The 8547-nt window shown below is 41.0% G+C and overlaps 1 long non-coding RNA gene across 1 annotated transcript in view; it reads right to left on the reverse strand.

The window, feature by feature from the left end:
• The window catches only part of LOC135225469 (uncharacterized), a 37213-nt gene extending 29184 nt beyond the window's left edge, over positions 1-8029 (reverse strand). The window contains exon 1 of the long non-coding RNA XR_010316981.1: positions 7950-8029. This is a non-coding gene — a long non-coding RNA (uncharacterized LOC135225469). The remainder of the gene's footprint in view (positions 1-7949) is intronic.
• Positions 8030-8547: the final 518 nt, after the last annotated feature.

Raw genomic sequence — 8547 nt, forward strand, 5'->3', positions numbered from 1 at the left:
TATGGAATCACCGTCCAACTTTCGGAATTATGGTCGACACTTCAAATAAGGAAGATCAGGAATAAGGGAGGCGAAGGAATGAGGAAATAAGGAAGCGCAGGAATGAATGAAAAGGGAGCAAAGGAACAACGATCGGTGACCAAGAGTTTGGAGCTCAACAATGATAATAAAGATAAAGGGGATTTCGAAAGAAGAACCCACACTTAAAATAAAGAACTAAATAAGTGTTCGAAAAGGAAAACAAAGGAATTGTTAAGGCGATATTAAAATGATCTGAAACGTTATGTGTTTTACTGAAGAGGTTTGGAATCCGTAGGTCTTCTAGGCTCCTTGAACGAAACGACAGAAATATTCCCTTATTGCTCCCAACGCCGTGACCGCAGGAATCCGTAGGTCTCCAGCTCCTGGAACAACGAGAGAAATATAATTCCCGATTGCTCCTTTGGAATCCGAAGGTCTCCAGCTCCTGGAACGACGAGAGAAATGTCATTCCCGATTTCTCCCAGCACCATGACCCCACCAGCATGTAAGCGAAATCCAGTCTCCAGAGCAGTCTCAGAGATCCTTCGTATCGTTTTGAAGACTTCGAAGAGCACAGGTGGCATGTTCGAAAACAAGAGTATGTGAAGGTATAGAGTTATAGTCAATGGATTGGATGGCTAAAGGCCAAAGGATCCAGATCCTCTCCAGCCCATGGAGGGAACAATCCTCCTCAGAGGCTGCTTCCCCGGAGGAAGGCAGGTTTCCTGCCAGGCTGGGGAAGCGGGCCTGAGGATGGACCCACCACAGAGGCTAAAGGCCAAAGGATCCAGATCCTCTCCAGCCATGGAGGGAACAATCCTCTCTAGAGGCTGTTTCCCTGGAGGAAGGCAGGTTTCCTGCCAGGCTGGGGAACGCGGGCCTGAGATGGACCCACCACAGAGGCAAGGGATCCAAAGGCCAAAGGATCAGATCCAATATGGCCAGCCCATGGAAGGGAACAATCCTCCAGAGGCTGTTTCCCTGGAGGAAGGCTGTTTTCCCTGGAAAGGCAGGTTTCCTGCCAGGCTGGGAAAGCGGTCCTGAGGATGGACCCACCACAGAGGCTAAAGGCCAGAGGATCCAGATCCTATCCAGCCCATGGAGGGAACATCCTCTTCAGAGGGCTGTTTCCCTGGAGGGGAAGGCAGGTTTTCCGGCCAGGCTGGGGAAAGCGGGCCTTAGGATGGACCCACCACAGAGGTAAAGGCCAAAGGTCCATCCTATCCAGCCCATGGCGGGAACATCCTCCTCGAGGCTGTTTTCCCTGGAGGAAGGCAGGTTTCCTGCCAGGCTGGAAGCGGGCCTGAGGATGGACCCACCACGGAGGCTAAAGGCCAAAGGATCCAGATCCTCTCCAGCCCATGGAGGGAACAATCCTCCTCAGAGGCTGTTTCCCTGGAGGAAGGCAGGTTTCCTGCCAGGCTGGGGAAAAGCGGGGCCTGAGGATGGACCCCCCACCACGGAGGCTAAAGGCCAAAGATCCAGATCCTAATCCAGCCCATGGAGGGAACAATCCTCCTCAGAGGCTGTTTTCCCCCTGAGGAAGGCAGGTTTTCCTGCCAGGCTGGGGAAGCGGGCCTGATGAATGGGACCCACCACAGAGGCTAAAGGCCGGAAAGATCCAGATCCTATCCAGCCCATGGGAGGGAACAATCCTCCTCAGAGGCTGTTTCCCTGGAGGAAGGCAGGTTTCCTGCCAGGCTGGGAACGCGGGCCTGAGGATGGACCCCCACCCCAACGGAGGCTAAAGGCCACAAGGATCTAGATCCTATCCCAGCCCCATGGAGGGAACAATCCTCCTCAAGAGTTTGCTTCCCCCCGAGGAAGGCAGGTTTTTCCTGCCAGGCTGGGGAAGCGGGCCTGAGTATGGGCCCACCACAGAGGCTAAAGGCCAAAGGATCCAGATCCTATCCAGCCCATGGAGGGAACAATCCTCCTCAGAGGTTGCTTCCCCGGAGGAAGGCAGGTTTCCTGCCAGGCTGGGGAAGCGGGCCTGAGGATGGCCCCACCACAGAGGCTAAAGGCCAAAGGATCCCCGTTCCTATCCGCCCATGGACAATCCTCCTCAGAGGTTGCTTCCCCCCCGGAGGAGGCAGGTTTCCTGCCAGGCTGGAGAAGCGGCCTGAGAATGGACCCACCACAGGCTAAAGGCCAAAGGATCCCGTTCCTATCCAGCCCATGGAGGGAACAATCCTCCTCAGAGGTTGCTTCCCCGGAGGAAGGCAGGTTTCCTGCCAGGCTGGGGAAGCGGGCCTGAGGATGGCCCTACCACAGAGGCTGGAGGCCAAAGGATCCAGATCCTATCTAGCCCACGGAGGGAAAAATCCTCACAGGCTTTCCTGCCAGGCTGTGGAAGGGAGCCTGTTGAGAGCCCCACCATAAGGGGCGGGGGATATCCGTGTTTATCATCTTATTAAGGAGTCCGCTTTTCGTGTATCATATAAAGTTGAAGATTTTCAGGAGCAGTTTATATGCAGTACAGGAAGGCTTCAAGGAGGATATCCTGTTTATGACAGAGAGAGAGAGAGAGAGAGAGAGTGCCACACAGTTTGCGCAATTAGGAGACAGCAATACACGTTTGTATGTTCTGAGTTTTACTAGATGAAAGAGAGCGAGAATATTGCTAAGGAAGAGGAATTGTCAATAAGATGTCTTAGGATTTTAGTGTATTTCATAAGCGGATTACTGTGTATAAACAATTACAATGTGAAGGTTCCAGATGGTTGTCCCCTCTTATTGGAGTAGTGCTTTCATTGTGGACATTACATAAAGATCTAAACAGTGTCCCTTCGCCCCCATAGCTGCAACCCCTTTCATTCCTTTTTCCATCGTACCCCTCCTTTTACTCATCCTTTTACACTTCCTCCTAACTGCAGGGTTTTCCTCCTGTTACACCTTTCGAACTTTTTTTACTGTCAGTTTCCGTTTCAGCGCTGAGTACCCCAATAGGTCCCAGCGCTTGGCCGAGGACGAGGAAATGTCACAGCTGCGAGTGAGACGACTCCATCATTGATTTCACTTTCATACAATTAGGCTGTAGATTTTATAGGAGCATGTCATCACTGACTTGAAAATAAGTATCTTTCCCTCCATGGTTGTTGCCAGGTCAGGGGACACCACTGTAAGTTAGGTTAGGTAAATAAGTATGCTCTCTCCTCCACGATTGTTGCCAGGTCAGGGGGCACCGCTCTAAGTTAGATTAGGTAAATCGTATCTTTTCATTCCACGACTGTTGCCAGTCAGGGTATGCCGCCCTAAGTTTGGTTAGGTAGATAAGATCTGGTTAGGTCAGGACCTGGCATTATTGGAAAAGGTTATTTCCATTTACGTATAAAAGGAATCTGTCCCGGTCTAAGACTGACGAGAATCAGTCCGTTCCACTTGAGTAAAGTTATTCCGTGAAAAATGCTTATTGGTCGTTGGTAGTGTGAATACGAATCATTATACCAACATTTGCGGCAAAAGCTTTCTCAGAAATGTAGTAGAGGAAGGAAGATCTTGGCCGTGTAATTGCCAGACTTTTAAGATATCTGGATGAACTGGAATATCTGCTGGAATATCAACTGGAATTTCCGCCAGGTCACGTCTAGAGAAGATCAGGCAGTCTGGCATGCAAACTATTCAATTCCCAGAGAGAGAGAGAGAGAGAGAGAGCTCTATTTGCAATTCAGTTTATGATATTGCAAAATTTCGCCTCTCAAAAGTTAAGCGAGTTGCAATTATATGAGAAAACTCATTAGACATTGAAGCAGCAGCAGCAGACTTTGCTATGCGGAGTTACCCACCATACATTGACTTTTAATTGACGTTTGTATGATAATAGGCCATACATGCTGTTCATCTCGGTCACGAAACTGTCTTCCGCAGGGGATGACAGGTAACAACCACCTCATTGAATTTTCATTGGTCTGAGGAGCAGTCGAGTTGGTAGTAGTGTGTCACTTTGCTGCTGCCTTGAGCGTGCGTCTGTACAGACGCGTGGTGTATGTGTGTGTGTGTATGTACATATAATACCTTATTTCCCCGTGGGAGTCGGGGCAGTACTGCTGTTGTGAAAGGATGTCGCAGTCAGTCAAGTATTTATCTTACGATTTCATTCTGATTTTTTTGGACCTGTACAGAGCACTACCGTGCTTTTGGAAAATACGAAGTTCGGATTATTCCAATCCAGTAAAAAGACAAGCAGCTTATGAGCAATTACTGGAATTATGTAAAAACAAATAGATAAAGATGCAAACAGCTTTTGTGAAAGAAAAGCCAAAACTGCCAGCCTTTCATGGTATCTTTTGACTAATATAAATGAGTTTTACAATTAATTTGTTAAACATTTTGAAGGATAAACGTGGCGATAAAATCATTAACATTCTTAAACGACTGTGAATTTCACTAGTAAAACATTTGAGAGGAAATCTGTCCATAGTGATCGATATCACACCTTTCATCGATATTCAAATTCATTCATCTCCAGAGTCAATTTAGATTCCTATTATACGAAGTAAAGTATGTTTAAGAATGATGCATTCCATATCACCTTGAGAGAGAGAGAGAAACATTATGAAATGCAGGTAAAACTTTGCGTTGGTTAAATAAAATGAAAAAGCTGAAAAGCATATTGTATATTCAGAGGTCCTCCTAAACTAAAAGAATGGATTCAGTTACCCGATTTTTGTACCTGAAGCAGCAATAAAAATTAGGAACACCCCAACCATCATCAATCATTCTTAAATCATTTCTATAATCGTCCGGGTTATTTTCCTTTAATTCTTTCATTTAAGTCATATGGTAAAACCTCTCTTTATTAGCCATGGTTTCACCCATACTTTACAATTTTTCTTGCATATTTCCTGTTCGTATTCGTCTTGCAGGAGTGCTATTATCATTATTGCACTTGTCTTCCTTTTACTTGGTGCCATGATTTAAAAACACTCACCATATCAGGACACTACAGGACTGAAAGGAACACGGCCACTGATTATTAGTTCTGCCCTCTCAAAATATGCATAGAGCAAGTCCTCTGCGTGTATGGGCAATACCCAAGCGGACTGGAGCGCGCGCTAATCCCGACAGGACAAACCCCAACCCCAAGCCAGTCTCATATGTGTATGGCCGCCTTTATATATATATATATATATATATATATATATTATATATATATATATATATATATATATATATATATTATGTATGTATATATAAATACTTATATGCGGTTGCTTTCGTAATGCATATCATCATCTCCTTAACTGTATGAAATGTTGTAAAATTTTTTGCAATATTTTCAGATTCCATATTTAGCTTAGAGTTAGTATGTTCTAATAATGTATGTTCAGATTTTGCATAAAATAATTTAAAAGTTAGGAATACTGTAGAATGTGAGAAGGAAGAGATTAGCATTGTCTGTTCGAAGCAAGAAAATAGCTGTCACCACTTGGGGCCAGTTGGTTCCAATTTTTTTTTTGGGGGCTTTTGTAACAATCTTGCGATGCCCGTATTTTGTTTCACAATTGTGTCCTGGTCAAGTAACCACGTGAAGGATTGCATCATCTTCCATACGCATAAAACGTTTCACATAAGTTTGATGCCTTTCATTTCATATAAGTAGTTAGAGATGTTTTTGTATTGAAAACTATCTAATATTACTAGTAAAATAACTCTCATATCTCTCGATTTGTCAAAAGAGAATTTGTTGACTCGTAAGTAGCTTAAATTTTGAAGTGGAAAGTTTCGCGACGTCACTCAAGGAAATGACGAAACTTAATTTCATTCGAGAAAATTTTATAATCATATCTTTCACTTTAAAAGACTTTTATTGTCTTAAATCATGTAATGATAAATATTTTTTATGATTGTAATCTCACTTTCTCTCTACTTATTGTTTTGAAAGAGAATTTTTATGATATTAGCCCAACCATTTTAGACAAGGTCCGCTGACCAGCTTCCATACGAAGACAGAGAAGTCTTGACATTCTGAGCTTTGAAACCGTGGCATAATGAGATCATTATCTCCCCCGCTCTCTCTCTCTCTCTCTCTCTCTCTCTCTACTCTCTCTCTCTCTCTCGCCTATGCAAGAGATTTTTTATTTCACATTAACGTAAAGATTTTTTACTTAGTGATTGGTCACTCATAAATTTTAGATTTCTTGTTTCTTAGATTTATTTAATATTGCTTAGTATAATGTGGAATCTGAACAAACATTGTACAAGTGTGTAATGGCGCCTTTTTTGGAATATGGTGAGTTTTTTTAATATGGTGATTTTTTTTAATATGGTGAATTTTGGAGCCAGCTGCAGCAGAAACTTAATTGGTACCAAGGTAATGTTTTAAGTTGCAACTTAAAGACAGATTTACAGTGGTTTGGTGAAGCTTAAAAACAGATTTAGTGGTATGGTAAAACTATTTCATTTTTTACATATTGCAATTTTTATGATCTGTGCTTATTTCTTTTGAAGTGATTTTTTTGTGAATTTATCCATTTTTCTTACTGAACTGTATTTTTTTTTTATTCTGTGTGATTAATGCTTTCTAAGTGTTTTTTGCAATTTTAGTATTTTCCACATTTTTCTGTGTTTTCATTTACATTCACAATTTGATTAACTTAATTATTATCATTAATTAATCATTGCATATTTAATAGAGTCTAACACTTGTGAATTACTTTGCATTTACTTAGAATTCTTTTCAAGTTTAATTGGTGTTTAGCACTTGTAATTAATTTCCAAATTTCAGTTATTACCTAACACTTGAATTTCAATTGCATTAATTAATTTTCTTGATTTTTGTGATAAATTAATTTTTATCTAATTTTACTTAATAATTAACTTCCGAATTAATTAAACTTTGTGTTGTTTTCAAGTGACAGTAAATTTCCCTGAAATTGTGAATTTCACTTATAAATTTTGGGTTTAATAATATTTTTTTTATTTAAAATTTTTATAAGTGTTTTCTTTTTCACCAGCATATTTAGTTTGGTTTAGGTAGAAATATAGTGGCAATTAAGCGGGTTTCCTTCAATTTAATTGAAGTAAGTTAGAACCAGGGAAGTACTTAGACTTTTAAAACCAGGGAAATACTTATACTTTTAAAAGTTGTTGATGGAGTGATGCTTTTTCTTTAATTTAATTACCTATAAGATTACCTCACACCTGTGTTAATGAACTTAGTCGGATTTTCTGTAATATTGATAAGTTGTTAAAGGGATCACTGTTGCCTTTAGAGTATTCAGTCGTATTTTACCTGTGATGAAGGTTCAGGTGTCTGGTTGTTTGTGAGGCAATTATTTTATGAATGGTAAGTATAGTAACCAGAATACTTGGCACTTCGTCACAATATATATATATATATATATATATATATATATATATATATATATATTATATATATGTATATATGTATATATATATATATATATATATATATATATATATACACACACATATATATATATATATATTACTTTTTCTTTGGCCCACAGATAACAATTTCTTAAGAAATGGAAATTCCATTTTATTTCAAACAATATTTTTCTGAAATTCGGGGAGGTTTTGAAGGCATTTCGTTTGAAGGGAGAACTCAGAAATACGGGAGAATCCCGGAGGGTTGGCAAGCCTAGTTAATAGTTGCGAAAATTAAACCTATGTTTTGGAAGAGATTATTTTTTATACCGATCGCTTTTCTAAGAAATAGTCGCTTTGGAAATACAGGCCCAAATTGTTTGTCGAGTCTAGTATCACGAATAATATTGTTTTGCGAAAGATTTGTTAATTAGTTTTTCGAAGGTAATTAAAACTCTCACATTACAACGTGACTGCACCGGTTCAGTACTAGTTGAAAATAATTAGTTTCGTGGAATATTTCAGATTATGTTTTTCATTCTAAGCAGTTGTCTTTGACAAGGACTGACATATACAGTTAATAAATGTGAACTCACCTGTAAAATGTGTCTTGTACAGCGTTTGCCAGCAGTTCCCGACCTAGGTGATTCGACCCACTCCTCCAGGTGGTCCAAAGTATAACATTTTCTTTTGGAGGTGGGTTTCTGACTCTCTATCTCCTGATATAATGTGAAGATGCATCACTGTTTGGATGTAGATGTGCATACTGCAGCGGTTGGACCTTTTTTTTTTTTTGAAAACGACGCATGAAGATCATGGGGGTGCATAATTCGCGGCCAAATAACCAAGTACATGAACACGGCCACTGAATCCCTACGACGAGCAAGGTCTGCTTGCAGCGCTGCCCTTTCATCGCCTCTGAACGCTCCTCTCACGAGACTGGTGTAGGCGGTCATCGCCAGAGTGCCATCTTACCTCGCAGTCTTTTGCAACTTTTCCATATTTATTGTTCGAGTTGTCGTCTGAAAGAAAAGAAAAATTAGATTTAAAAAAAAAGGAACGAGAACAATAGCTACATTGTTTGCGTTTTTGGATTCATTCGCCCTTGCATGCGCAGAGCCTGAAGGTCCATATCATGCCACCATATGTTTTAACCTCTCTCTCTCTCTCTCTCTCTCTCTCTCTCTCTCTCTT

Source organism: Macrobrachium nipponense, chromosome 13 (genome assembly GCF_015104395.2).
Source record: "Macrobrachium nipponense isolate FS-2020 chromosome 13, ASM1510439v2, whole genome shotgun sequence".
In the NCBI taxonomy this organism is placed as follows: domain Eukaryota; kingdom Metazoa; phylum Arthropoda; class Malacostraca; order Decapoda; family Palaemonidae; genus Macrobrachium; species Macrobrachium nipponense.